The sequence below is a fragment of the Teleopsis dalmanni genome, chromosome 1 (genome assembly GCF_002237135.1).
Source record: "Teleopsis dalmanni isolate 2A chromosome 1, ASM223713v2, whole genome shotgun sequence".
In the NCBI taxonomy this organism is placed as follows: domain Eukaryota; kingdom Metazoa; phylum Arthropoda; class Insecta; order Diptera; family Diopsidae; genus Teleopsis; species Teleopsis dalmanni.
Window position 1 is genome coordinate 144,684,510 of NC_051846.1, and position 16,203 is coordinate 144,700,712.

At 28.6% G+C, this 16,203-nt stretch overlaps 1 protein-coding gene across 1 annotated transcript in view; it reads left to right on the forward strand.

Moving 5' to 3' along the window:
* Window positions 1-8,897: 8,897 nt before the first annotated feature.
* The window catches only part of LOC119666375, a 41,197-nt gene continuing 33,891 nt past the window's right edge, over window positions 8,898-16,203 (forward strand). Inside the window, exon 1 of the mRNA XM_038075655.1 lies at window positions 8,898-9,482. The gene's annotated coding sequence lies outside the window, so the exon portion shown is untranslated. The remainder of the gene's footprint in view (window positions 9,483-16,203) is intronic.

A 16,203-nucleotide genomic window follows, 5' to 3' on the forward strand; every position in this document is an offset into this window, starting at 1 on the left:
CCCATTTCCTATTTAAATAATATAATAACATTTACACAATTTTAAATTTAAAGGAAAAAAGAATCTTTTATTAAAAATATTTATTGTATATTATTTAAGAAAATGTATGTAACAAATTGTAGTACTAAGCTAAAAAACATTTTTTGTCATCTATAACTACTTATAAAAATTTTGCTATTAGATTTTAATATTTTTACAGTATATAATTGAGTAATTGAGTATGACATCAAGAAAACTAATATTGTTTTTAAAAATAAAACTAAATTTCAAAATACATTAAACATTGGATGTAGTGTGAATACTTAACAGTAATTAATATTACATATTTAATTCAAGCAAAAATTTAAAAATTCAAAAATCATTTATCACTAATATTGATAAAAAAAAAACAATAATAATATATGAATATTAATTTGATATTAATTATGAGTGGAAGTGTTATATTAAAAGAATGAAAAATAAAAAAATTATGCATATTGAATTCATATTAAAAGGTAAATATTTCAAATAAAATTTTGATGTTTTTATTTTTAAATTAATAAGTTAGGAATTAAATACCACAGATCTGGTAAAAAATAATTAGTTGTCTTGAGTATGAAGATTATATGATTTTAAAATAAATTATATATTTTATTATTAAAATGAATTTCTGAAAGTTCTTAGAATAAACAATCATCAAAATGTCAATGCAACTTTAATTTTGAAATATTGAAAAAAAGACCCAAGAATTTTTATTTGAGTTGCACTCCAAGCAATGACACTCCAAGCTGATTTTTATTTGAATATCTCCTTAGAATATCATTCCTATATTATTTACCACAGAAGTGTGCTAATAAAATATATGCAAAAGAATATCTCAAAAGGTGATAAAAAATGACAGCATTTCTCAGATAGATTCCTCCAATTTTGAGCTATTAGATCCCGATTTGCCAGAAACTGCACGAATATCGGATTTGGAGAGTACGACCTAAGTAATATTTGATTGGTTATGCAGAATTTAAACTTAATAAAACAACTAAAAGTTTAAAGAATGTAGTAATTCTATTGTTGGGTTTCGAATGTCTCTGATTGCGTCAGTACCCTGAACCAACGAACTTTTTTAAACTTCATCTGTAATCAGTACAGACCATTATTTTCCCTACATAGGATCCAAATTTTTCAGAGTGTACCAATACTTCGAATCAATGAATATACCTTCATAGGATTCGAATTTCTCAAGCTTCATCAGTACCTGGAACTAACGAATATATACCCTTCATAGTGTTATTATTTATTTATGTATTATTGATTCAAAGAAATTCCTACAGCACTTACTTCCTTCATAGAACCTTTTAGAACCCTTAAATATATAAATTATTTCGAGAACTATGAGCAACTGCAAAGATCTGAGATGATTCAAAAAAGTTATTCTAATTAACAGTAGAAAGGCTCACAGGTTTTTTGAACTGGATATGTTATGATATGACATGTTTTGTTAACTATCACCTGTCAAGTATGCTGACTTCTGTAAGTTCCATTTGTATCTGGCGATTAGCAGAAACCCCTATATGGTTTTTATTGTACTGAATGTGATCAAAGATCTTAAAAAAAATATATAGGCACGACATTACTGAACACTATTGAAAGTATTATTAGCAAAAGATGTGGTCTCAGGTTTTCGCGATGGTGAGAAGAATATGCATAAGAAAGAAAAAATTGGGCTGAGGATACTACCACATAGCACACCAGCTTTTATTCTTCTTAGTTTGGAATCAACAATTTTGTGCATAATTCTAAAAACCGAACTTTGAGATAAAATGGTAATATACAAAAATAATTTTGTGATAAGGTTACCTCAAACTTTTTAAGAATTAAAAATAGTTGAGGTTGTGAATAACGTAGAGCACTACGAATAATGGATATATTTATATTATATAGATATGTAGAAATTAATCTATATAAATATATTGAGATTGTTAGAATATGACTTTATAAGCATGAATGATGATTATGCTCTCTCTCTTTCGCTGCTTGATCTTTTCTATGTATTATTGATCTATTTTATGTATTGCTTTTGTCCTGTTCTACACTCAAAACATAAAGCACAGGTACACGTTTTTTATATTATGCATTTATATTAAAATGCCTATTTAATGTAAACTTGAGTATATATAACGTACGAGTGCAAGGCATGAACTACCCTCATGTTCCGTTTCCTTATCTAACAACACCATTCAACATTGATCATCTTAGGATATGTTTTCATTGATTTTTGAAATTAATTTACATCAAATTGAAATTAGTTTATATTGTTAATTTTTCTTTTCTTTTGTAAATATAATATGGAGAATTGTCACCACAAGTTGTTTATAGTGCATATAGTATTTTATATTATATTATATGTGTTGTATAAAGATATACAATTTCTTTTTATAGTTATGTTTTAGAAAAGTATTTCTCAATCCCTGAATAATGGTTTCAATACCTTTGAAAAAATGATTTTGAATAGGACTAACTCATAAGTGCGCTCAACGCTATTTTTCATTTACTTCCCATTGATATACATATCAAATAAACGGGCACTATTAAACGGTAACCGTGAATGGTAGGATATTGTAACATTATATCAAGCTATTTGACCGAATCGGGTTAGTTATGTCCTCGCTTGTACTTTGATAATAGCTTTGCTAATAGAACTTCATCAAGATAGGGATGGAAAGCTGATTACAATGCAAGGAAAGGCAGCCATTAATACTTATAGGTCCAAAATGGATAAATGGTTGGATGTCAAAATTTATTTCGCGGGATTTACAAAATCTACCAACTTTGCGACACTACTTCAATATTTCAAGCTAAAATGTTTTATATTTAGAGGGCTTATTCTTTTCCTGCGAGGATAGAAGGAATGAAAAGAAAGTCTGTATTTTCACTGATACTTAGGCAGCAAACAAACTATAACAATAGTCTGAATCACGTATAAAATTATTCTGGTACGTGAATGATTTATTAACGTACTAGGGAGTAGCTCCAGGGTAACTTTAGTTTGTGCTTCTGAACGAGTATAGCAGGAAACGAGCGCGCAGATGAGCTACTATCTATCATCAGGCGACGTCATCAACATAGATGAAAGTTGGTACATGACAACTCTTTTTGCGACATGCATATAGGAATTGGGCTTATACTTTTTCCGCAACCAGGTCAAGAACTACTCTAAATGCAGAACCTCCAATTTAATAAACAGAAGTAAATCGAAAGAAACTAATATAATAACTATCCTGACTATCCTGTCGAATCTCCTATAGTACTTGTCTACCGGCGCTCGAAAAAGAGACGCAGAAGCATATGTTTGACTATGTCCGGGTTGCCCAGAAACAACTTTTTATTCTTTTGCACTTTAGGCAATATTTTCTAATAATAGTACTAGTCAGATACCTGCATGCCTATCCTTTTACCCAGAATATAGGGAATCAAATTTTTTTAGCAAATTAAGAAGAATGCAATCCTCTTTCCACTACAGTTGGCTTTCTATAGCACCAACTTTCTATTTACCACAACATGACATGACATCTTTAAAAATGGATACTTTGTTAGGATAAAACAGGAGTAATAAATTTAACATAAAAATTAAGCTATGTAGATGTTTTCATGGTAACCTACATAAATAAATACAACATATAACTATTAATTAGTAGAATAAATATTATAATTAATTAACATAAAATTTATAATAATTAAGAAGAACTTCCAAGGTACTTCAAAAATAAATTGCAGAAACTATTTTATTCCTAATGCTTACAAATATTCTTATTCGTCCCATGGAAAACTTATGCAGTGCTGGGTGAAAAACAAATTTATTGCAGCGAAAATGCTAAAAGTAGTGGAAAGAAAACTTAAGTCCTTAACGGATTAAATAAAAAAAAGTAGTTTGTTTAATTATTTTTCAGTTTGTTGTACTTTTGTTTATGGCTAAAGGCATTAGCAGTTGTGGTCAAAAGCTGACAGTAAATACGTGCAATTGTGGCCCACAGGACGAAGCTCCACATACAAGGATATACGCACGCACATACAAACTTCTTAATATACAAGCAGCGTACATTAGAGAAGGCATAGTAAAAAATGGGTTAATGGGCGTGAAGAAGCGCTTGCAACCACTAGAAAGTGGTTTCAGCATAAAATTGCAAATAACGAGTGATGTGAGACGCGTAACGCTAATCCTTAGACAACTGCGTTAAGAGGAAGTTGAACAGAGGAATTACTTAGTTGAAACTCTGGTTACATTTTGCAATGGGACCAACCCAAAAATTAAGTACAACGAAGCAAGCTTCTTCAAAGCTTTAATGAGAAATTTGAAACAATATATACGTACGAGTATATATAATACATTCATATAAGTATATACATTTATTGTTAAGGAAAATCATGTAAAATGTTAGGTTCGCTAGATGCTCTATTTCTAAGAAATTTTTGTAAGTATCCATTGGATACTCTCAATCGTTTGCTTAGTATAACAATTTTAAGCGCCAAATTTTTACATTTACGCGCAGCTTCTAGCTCAGAGCAATTCTTGAGATATGTGGATTGTGGATGTAGGTGCTTTTAGATAGAGACAGTAAATGTAATTCCCCTGCGAAGGGGAATTTTTTTCTGCTACATATAGCTGTGCTCTTTTAAAGCATTTCAATTATCCTTTTTAGAACTTTAAAAGCTTGTGTGCCTGTAAAAGCTTCAGTAGACTGTTGCGTTGCAAGGGATGAAGATATAGTTGAATTCCTTGCTCTTATGTTTAAGACTATAGCATATTAACAACGTTTGTATTTATGCATTAATAACAAAAATAAAATACATCGTATTGATTTTTAAGCTACGCACTTCCCTGTATTGGCTCACACCCATCTTAAAATGCATTTCGGTATATAGAAAAGCGTAACCATGTTTGGTAGTGATCCGTTATTTTGATTGTAAATATATTTAATGTAATATTTATTTTTATTTTTGAAATACTATTTTTTGAGTAGTTTATCTAATTACATGTTATAATTTAATCTAATTATTTTTTTTACGGTTATGACAAAAAATGATTTACTTGGGAATTAAAATAGTCCATTCAAACTTTTTGATAAGTCATTGCATATCCTTAATAAAATATTAATTTCATTGCAGCATTTCTTTCGTGTACGGACATAATTTTATTATCCTTTCACTATTAAAGCAACATATTTGCAAAGGTTAACGTCCTGCAATAAAACCAAACCAACGCATGCGCCCGCAAAATACGCTAGAGTTAGAGTAAAAATTGTTGTGTGGTGAATAAAAATTTTGGGCGCGTAAACTTTTTGTTGTTTATAAAAATAAAGAAAAACAACATAAAAAAGTTTAAAATATATATGTAAAGTGTGTTCATTATTTACATTATTTACTCTCCTTATGTTTTCTTTTCTCAAAATCATATTAAAATCCCTTAAGAAATAAAATAAATAATCTTAAAATTTAAAATCTCAAAGAACTTTAACGACTTCAACGACTAATGTTGACTATATGGCTATATTAACACTTTATAGTACTCCTACGTTTGTTGGGTTGAGGTTGCCGCCTTTGCCTACTTTTAGGCGCATAGTACGTGAAACAAATCTGCCGGAAATGAAATTTTACATCTATTGTTTTTCGCTTGTTTACATAAAAAGTGCATAAATGCCAAATTACATAAAACAATGTGAAATTGTTAACAATAGTTCAAAGTACGTTGAATTATTGACATAAAAGATTTTTATTGTATTGCGAATTGTTAATATAGGTTAGGAATGTTGACTAAAGTTATAACATAAAAAGTTTCCTGGTTATTGTACAGAAAGGAGTTTTAACATATCAAGAGAGAAATAATTTTTAAATGTTGTTAAGTATATTTTTTAATTATAAACTTAGAGTAATAATATTGTACTATTATTAATAGATTAGTTAAATTATAAATATGTTAAGAGTTATGTCTTTTATTATTTGTGAAAAGTTAATTTATTTAATTGGTATTGAATGGAAGAATACAGATTAAATCTTCCCCGGTGAATTTAGCTAATTTAATTATTAGTCTTCAGTATTTACCGATGAACACTCTGATAACTTGTCAAAAAAGTAGTTGACTAAAAACCTTTTTCTTCTGGACGCCATAGCTGGGCATTCACAGAGAAAGTGTTTAATGGTTTCTTTTTCCTGCAGGTTTCCACAACTTCCGTAGAGAGGATTATGAGGCATGTACAGCCTCTCTGCGAGTATTTGTATATACCAATGAACACAAAGAACTGCAGTAAACATTGCAGTGTTCACACAATCCCCTTTGATGAGTTCCCAATATCTAGTTTTATTATAGGTGTGTGATGTTAACCGGGAAATTACACAGGACTTAAGTGTCTTCCATTTGTTTTTAGCAAACCGAAGAAAGCAGAGGTAAGCATTTGTGTTAATGGTCTCTAGGGTGAGTTAAACGGATGCTGCTAGGGACACATGCAGGACCGAGTCAAACTCTCAGATTTCTCTTTCCCTTCAAAGTTCCTATGTCCAGACACCCATGTAAGGGTGATGTCAAGCAACCGGTTTAGTTTGTCGATTATCGATTTCTTCTAATAGTTATGAAAATTAGAACTTACATTACATTTTTCATTTGATTTTCAATTAAAGTTTATTATTATTATTATGGATAGGTTGTGCATGCACTGCGACCTGAAAGATTTTTCGCTTAACTAGTCCAATTTCAAACTTATAAAAAATTTTGTGATAACTTTGGGCCATATTTTAATTAAGTGATTAGGACTCAAAACTTCATTGCCTAGATAGTAAAATCTGCGTCTTGCCACGGCTGGGCAGGTACATAGAATGTGTTCTGCAGTTTTCTTTTGTCGTTGATAGAGTCGACAGGAATCGTTGTCTGTTAGACCAATGTTTTTCAGATGGTTTCCCAATCTGCAGTGGCTTGTTAGTAGTTAAAAGTAAAGTTTGATATCTGTTCTGCTTTAGTTTAGAAAAACTTCAGCCTTTATATGTTCAGAGATAATACACCGTTTTGACTACTGCATACCTTTTTGAGCTCTCCACAACTCAGTTAGTCAGTTCCCAATAGCAAACGTGTTTTTGCTACCATTTTGACTAGAACATCTAGCCCTACAGTGCCTGTTTTATTTTTTATGAACAATTTTTCTAATATATTGTATAAGAGCACGATATTTTAGATGAATACACAAAAATGGTTCAGGATCTTCCATACATAATCTGCATTCCTCGATTTTCGAAAGTCTTTACCGCAGCTTATGTTTATGCTAATGATCTATTCAGATTTGAATATATCAGATTTTGTCTTAATAGCTTGCGAAGAAGAGTTTTGAAAGTATAATAATAACGGTTAAGTACGGAAAACAGATCTCTTATAAAAGCCTATAAGCGGTAACGGCAGTGCAAGGTGGGAACCAGAAAGTTTATACCACAAATATAATATATATGAACTAAACAATACATTTGTAAATTTGAAATGTGATATCTATTTATTGACGTAAAAAAAGTAAGTAAAGAAGAATTATAAACTTTAGAATTTGGCCTTTTTTCAATGCTTAAAAAAATACATTTTGGTTTAAACATGACACACATTTTACATTAACTATACGTAATGTTTTATCCATCCATCCTTATCCATTTTATGAATAGAAGACGAATAAGTTTGTCAAAATATACCTTGTAATGTAATGTACCTAAATATCTCCTAAATTTTAGGTGATTAAATACTCAACATAACAAATCAATTTAACCAAATGGTATGACTGTCTGCAGATCTTTATCAAAGCAAGTCTTTTAATTTTTAAATTAAAAAAAATTTTTAAAAAGAATAATTAATAGCAATATTTTTTATGTATGAAATAGTTTTTAAGTATGAAAATTTTTTAAGTCGATTTTGTTTTTTTAGAATTTTAACTTTGATTTTGGTAGTTGTTTTTAATATATTCCTATACGTATTTCGGCAAATGCGCTTTTGCTTTTATCAGAAGAATTTCTAGTATTAATAGAATTTTTGTATAAAAAATATTTGTTATAATTCAATCATAATTATAAAATATAGCATTCAAGAAATTCAGATTTAAATAAAATTTAGTCAATATGTTCAATTTATAAATATAAAGTTTTTATATGCGTTAACCTGAACTATATTCACCACACGCACAATGCAGCATATCCGCAGGCAAATCGTTGACTTCACCTCGCATCATTTTCAACACGTCTGTAAATACCGTAAACTTAATTTCGAATACAGAATGTGCATTTAGTTTAGATTTTTTGGTTGATGATAATTTTATTAATTTATAAGGACACAATGAAACCGTATAACTTTATAAGTATAGTATAATATTTAATAATATTAAAATAAAATTGACAAAAAATACAACAAATACTTGCAAAAGTATTCCCACACAGTGTTTATCGTAACAAGCGACATATTCAGCCCGTATGCATGGAGGCGAGATGTTTCACGTTTTTGTTGTTACTTTTGTTGTCTACCGCATAAAAGTGGCTGTTTGCTATTTGTTTTGCTGCTAAAAGACTTCGATGGCAAAATTTGTGTTTCAGTCTGAATCGAATTGTTGTGAACGATGGAAGCGAAATAAAAACGTTCGAAGCTTGATTGTGAGTAGTGGAAGTGTCGGTTATTGTGGGCTTTGAAGTGAATACTTTTATAAAAAATTGTTAGTATTTTTTTGATATAAGAATAATTGAAAAATATATATTAAAGCAAATTTAATTAAAAAATTTTTATAAAAACATTTGAAAAAATTAAATAAAAATCATTATTTTTGTTAAGAAAAAAGTGTGATTGTGTGCACAATAAAAAAGTGCATTAACATAAATTTTGATTGCATTCCCTTATATAAATTGGCAATAATAAACTAAATCAAAATCGGTTTGTTAATAAAAAAAAATTATTTGCGTGTCTCAGCGCCCAAAAGTCTACCATTTTTCATAGCTTAAGCATACAAAATTACAATAAATATTCTGAGAAAAAAAAATTTTCACAAAATAAACAACATTGAACCTGTAAATTTTGTGTGCTCTGTACTTACTACGTCCTTTCCTTACTACGTAAAGGAGTTCACACACACACGTACATATACACACCTAAATGCTTAACATTTTCGAAGTGTAGAAGTGAATGTACAGTGGCTTTTATTACAGAAACAAAAAGTAGTAGAAACAATAAAACAGCAACAAAAATAAAGCAACAGTCGCAAACTGCCACGCAAGGATACTTTATACCGGAAGCTGCTTGTGTTTTGATATAAATTTGTATGGCAGCAAAGTACAAGGGCAAGGAGAACCGAGAAACGAGAAAGAAAATCAGTGCCATAGAACCTTAAAAAAAAAATAACAAAAAAAAAAAACACTGTCAGAATTTTTATAGCAAATTTCAGAGAACAACAAATATTTAAATCCTTTTATACAAAGTAGTCTACAATTTTGTACTTTTTCTATTAAATGTGAGTATAATAATTTGTTATAAAAACACTTATTATAATTTATATATGATTGACTTGTTTTAAATATATTAATTTATGTGATTATATAAAATCTTACAAATGATATTATATATAAAAATAATATTTTAATTTAATTTATGCCCTAAAAGGCCAAAGCACTGAACGAGCCCTAAAAGTGCATACGCATAAGTTCATTTCATACCGTAAGTGGGATAGAATAGAATCCAATTCAGAGGTAATGTGGGATAAAATAACTATATAAGGCCTTTAAAAATAACATCAAGCAAAATAAATTAAATTTAAATATAGATAAGTTAAATTTAATTAAAAGTGGTAAAATTATTAAAAAGGAATTATACATAGTTAGTAATCAATTTTAATAAAATGATTGTTTGTATTGTTCGCAACATTTCGAAAATTATTTATAAATACATATGATTATATTCATAGAAAAGAATGTTTTCTTTATAATTGTAATTTACTACTGTTCAAAATACTTTAAAATAAATACCTGTTCAAAATAAATGACAATATATTAATTATTATATTAATATATATATTAAGAATTTAGTTTCTTTCTTTCTTTTACAAAAATAATTTGGAAAGAAAATGCAGATAAGTTAAAAGATTATCTATAAACTGATTAAATTTACTCGGAAGGGTCTCTCATTATATTATTATATATAAAGAGATATAATCTCTGACTTTTTTTAATATAACAAGCCACAGATTTCTTGTTTTCATAAGTGTTACTGATTAGAGATCTCACAGAATTTCAATAGGTCATAAAAGAATTGGAGAAATATAATACCCAGATTATAATTCCGTCATTTTATCCCATTTTAATACAAATTTTAAATTCATAGGTTAGTGAATACTGCAATGTCTACTATGGAACCATTTTTCTGTGACCAATTTCAAATTATGACTGCATTAATTATGACAGAATTTATAATACTTCCAATACTATTTGAATATATGGAATATATACCTATATATCGTGTTCTTTTTACATATAAGTTTGTTAAAATCGTTAGTATAAAAAAAATTGACGAACATGTAAAATACACATTTATTATTTACCTTAATAATAAATAAGTTTACTATTTTATTACTAAAAATTGTTTAGATCTTAAATTTGCAAGTCAAAGTTTTTAATTTTGAATGTTGTTAATAATATGTATATAAATTATAATATAACTTGTCAAAAAATTTTCAAAATCCCAATATTTATTTTTCAAGTGATATTGTATAATGTAATGTTTAAGTAAGTAATTTGTAATTTGTGGTTTTTTAAGATTTTAAAGACTCTTTGCCTTCACAAATGCCAAAAAATAGGAAATCTTGATCTCAGGATCTATGAGTTGTTGCTGATTGAGTTACAATGAGCAATTTGGAAAAAAGATGTGAATTAACACTCACAAAATTTTATACAAGCAATGTTGTTTGGAAGAACACGGCGCACACCAGAGTATTTCTTAATCGAGAAAATATTTTTTTAAACTGACTTACATACATAGGTTTAATAAAAAAATGAAGGCAACAACAACAAATCAATCCATTAATTACAAGTAGGCTTTATTGTACAAGTTTGTCTTAATTCTTCTAGTGAAACCTTTGTTCTATTTTCAGTAATATTTTAGGATACTGCGCCACTGTATAGGGGTTGTAATCTATTTCTAAATAGCATAATTTATTGAAATCCTTCACCCTTACACATGACTTTAATATAAACAAAACACTTCTGTTCTCATAACTGAATCTTAGATCTCGTGAAGTCAATTCAGTAATCATAAAATATTTTTAATATTAGCAACACTTAATCCTTAAATGGAAAAAAATTGTTAATATTTAGAATCTATAATATATTTCATGTATCCCATACAAATGCTCAATTAGCATAAGAAAAGTTGTTAGGTATAATCCAATGTTACACCAAAATATGTTTGTACTAAAATATCTGGTATACGAGTAGTCGGTTTATATTTATTCTTCTTCATAATTTCTTCATCAGGGAGAGATGTTGGCATAAAACTACCATAACGGGACTCTAATTATCATATTAAAAATATTATAAAAATTTAAAAATAAATGAAAATAAAAAAATTAAATAAAAAATAAAAATATTTTATAAAAATTTCGACATATGTAAGTATGGTTTTCTAAAAAAGAACAGACAATTTTTCAGTAATAATAATAAGTTCATTAAAAACAAAATTAATTAATTTTAAATGACAAAAAGTGGATAATACTTGATTTGTTAAGTTATAGTTAAAAAAATAATTTTTAATCTTTAAATTAAATTAAATAAAAATAATCACAGCAAATTAACAAAACTCTAAAAGTGCGAATATACCAGTCAAGTACAGCTTCGGGTCAGTTGGCTAATGAACACTGACACTGAGCTTCAAATTTGACAGGGCACGAGTTCATCCCTTGCAGTGTCAAAAAATTATTTATGAATATTTAAATACAAGTAATAATTCCAAAACCACGGATGATGAGTATTTGGGAATACTTGAAACAGCTGTAAAGTCAGCAAAAAATTTAATTAATTAAAATAATATAAAAAAGGATTTTTATTGTTGTAGTTCACTACTTTTCGAAACCTCTCAATAAAAATAATATTAAAATTTGGTACCTTATAATATTTTCTACTTAATACTCTTTCTCGCTATATTTCACGGGGCCGTCAGTAATCTTTTAACCATTAAATTAGAAAAAGTTATTAAAAATCGACTATTTTCAATCGACTAAAAACTAGTATATAAGGTTTAGTAGTTGAATAAAACATTTTTAAAACATTAAATGTTTGTCCTTTAAGGAATATTTTATGTAGTGCTTTCTTTGTCATTTTAATCTTAATGAGCACGGATTCTTCTGACCATTTCTTTTAGAAAGGAATCGTCTTATACCTTAGTATCAGTTAGTTGGAAAATACCCCATATAATACCATTTTGATCAAATTAGTGTTTAATTGTATATTCAATACATTATCGAAACTTAATTATGTTTCCTATTTAATTAAATAAGAAATATACATATTATTAATAGTAATCTATGCAATTAAAAAAACCTTTCTCACACTTGCAAATCAATTTAATTATAATCGCTGTTCACACATTAGCGCCAAACTAAGATATAAATTTATATCTAAAATGTAAACTATTCAAAGTATGTTCTATTTAATGTTTCATCAAAGACATTCATCTTCATAAAATCACACATAAATCAAATGAGAACCAAATCTGTCGTTCACACAGAAACTGCAAACTCGGTCAATAGCTTTTTTCCTCCAGCTGCAAATTTCCATCGCATGCATGCATTTTAAGAGTCGCTGTGAAGACTAAAAAAATATAATTCTGAACTCCGTTTCACAGCACACACTTAAAATCTATTAGAAATAACGTCATTTGCAGCAAAAACTAGAAAAAATTTTTCTAAAAAAAACACACCTACATAAGGAACCTAAATACGATATGCCCAACTAAAACTACGACATTAAAAACATTTATTATATGTAATCCACACATATCCAGCATTCATCCACCAGGACTACACTTGCCTATTAGCGTTATAGTTTGGGGAATTCAACGCGCCAGAAGATTCAATTACATGTTGCTCACGGTGTTGTAGTGCGTCTGGAAGTGAATTCGCTGTTGATTGCTGTGGCAGATGAAGGAGCCAGGATTTATTTAATTTTGCATTTTTCCAATTATGTCGGTTTCATTTTCCTTATAAACATTTCCTTTGTTCTCTTCCCATTCCTTCCTATATTCCCCGTTTAGTATTTTAATTTTCTTTTCTTATATCTGGAATGGGGCTACACTCGAGCAAGGCGTCCGCAATCCATCCACAACAACAACCACATCAACATCAACAGCACTGCGAATGCATGTCATCTTTCATTCTTTGAAAAAGAACAAAGACAGAGATGATAATGGAACTAAAAATCAACACAGAAAAAAAACGACTCGTGAAGAATAGAAAAATTCATTTTTACTTTCACAAAAATTTGCTCCATTTTCCATTTGCAGGTTTTAATTTCCCTGTTGTGCTAAAGAATTTTATTGCAAAGTTTACACAAAAAGGAGTTGTAAATAGCATACAAAATAAATATTTTTACTGATTGAAATAAAAGAAAAATAAAAAAAAATTCTTTATATATTTTCAAGTACTTAATGAGGAAAACTATTTTCCATCTTCATTCGTTCCACACGCAGGAGTGCCATTGGTTTACTAAGATTAAATAAAATTTTATGTAAGTTTTATACATAATTTTTTGTGTGTAATTTAAAATTCTAACACCTTTCGTGTTGAAATGTTTGATTTAAAATTCAACAAAAAATTCTTTAGAATTTTATTTTTACTACTTAGTAAAAAGTTATAAAACTTTAAAAGCCATGGCATTCGCTACCACTTGGTTTATCTCCCAAGTTTTTATGTTGAATTATTTGCATTTATCCGGCTTAGAGTTGCTTTGCCTTGGTGTGTTTACTCTGCTTATTATGCAAAAAAAATAATAAAATTGTTTTATTCGTACTGGCATTTCCCTAAAACAGATGCAATTCGGTTCAGAGCAGACGTGACCGTGCATTCTCCCCCCAGCAAACAGTTCACCTTCAAATGCAAAAGTGAATTCAAAGATTTGTGTAGATATTTTACCTATTATACACCTCAAATATATTTATCCTGTTGGCTGGAATTATGTCATTGAACTGGTAATGGAGTATATTATGTAGGGAGTTCTTGTAGATATCAATGATAAGCATATTTTTATAACAATATAGAAGTTTTACATTTATTAAAGTGTTATAGATATTTGATATTAGTCTCATGGAAGTAAAACAAATGTATGAAGAGAACATACTTGTATATGAAAAGGTTTATATAAAACTACATGAATTAACTGTAATAATAATTGCTGTATAATATTTGTCCAGAAATCTATAATTGATTTATTTAAAAATTATTAAAAATTACCGGAACAACAAACTTTATATAACTTAGTTGAATCTACCATATAATATAAAAAAACCATATTTTATTCAAAGGTTCTTCATGCTTGTCGTCTATTCTAGTATACAATATAATCAAGTACTAGCTTATGTATAATTTTGACAATTAAAAACCATGATTCAAGTTGAGACTCAAGTTTGACATGGTGGATCATTGTGTGATTGCGGAGAGCATATGCTGCGTACTATACCGTTGTGCTTATATGACCGTCGTTCCGTTGCTATTCTTTATTTAGGTTCATTAAATTACAAAAAACTTCCGTCATCAAAAACTTTATCAAAAATCATCCTGTTTGTAAAAAAAGGAACTATATCTTCTTCGAAGTTCTTTCTCCTGTAGCAAAATAATCAGTTAATACTTCGAATATTATTCGAGCTATTCGAGCACTTAGACTTTAGAATATGCTTGTATATGTTTCCATATAACAAAACGGAAATAAATAAAACAAGAAAATTTCTATTTCTATTATAAATAGAATAGAAAAACGGAAGTAAAATAAAAATAAAAAGCATTATGGAAATAGAACAAAAAATACAAATAAAATAAAAATAGAAGATATTATAGAAATATAATACAAAATAGAAAGAAAAATAGAAATAAAACAATAATAGAAATAGAAAGAAAAAAAGAAATAGAGTCGATTTCAGAATCATAACTTTAGTCTCAATATCGACTAATGTTACTTAAGTCAATATTAAGAATTAAATTACGACTGGGAAATCGGCCCTTAATATTTTTCAGATCGAATATTTTGTAGATAGTCACACTAATTAAGAAGTGCACTCCCTTAAAACGAATATAATATATATTACTTTAAGACGATAATATAGCATTTCAACATATATTTCTATAAAATCACCTGAACCATTTATTCCCATATTTCAATGCAATACTTGTTTCTGTGGATTTTCCAACTTATCACAGACACTATTGAATAAAAATCCTTGCTCATATTTACTGCTCAAATGTAACCTTTGCCAGCAAGACCAGAAGTCCAACATTCTTGTTATAGCTTAAGATCACGACCATATAGCCTAAAAGTTTGCAGTTTGTCATTGTAAAGGCGTACTTAATCACCTAAAATCGGGTTTCGTATATCATGCCACATGTTTTGTCTTTTAGGATTGAGCTTGTGCTTCGTTTTTTAAATCTGTTCTCTTATACCCAAACTAATTGGATTTCTTAACATAGCACATTCCGCACTCAACCGACTATTCTCATTGTACCTGTTGTCTGGTTGTAATTATGACTACAGTTTTTATTGTTGACATTTTCATATTCAAGCTTGCAGTGTTTTTCATTTATCTATAGAGTATATCGTTCAAGTTATCTTCCGAGATTAGAACGGCTTCATCATCGTATCATAATATTTTAAATTCTATAGCAAGAACATATCCGCTAGTGATATTGCTAATAGCTATCTCTTATGGTTTTTAAAGATCTGATATAGGTTGTCTTCATGCTTTTTTCTTAATGCGAGTGGAAGCAGAATTTAAAGTAATTGTTATATTATCTGTATAAAGTTTTTGTTTTAATAACATCGTCAGAACATCGTATTTTTATTGACTAAGAAGATTTATCCATTATCGTTCCAAAGAAAATGCGATCTGGACTGTCTTCATTCCGTATTTCGAAAGCAGGTAAAGGCTGTATATTAGGCAGTTGATTTTACGTATATGAAGTTCATTCTTTTCTTTTTGTC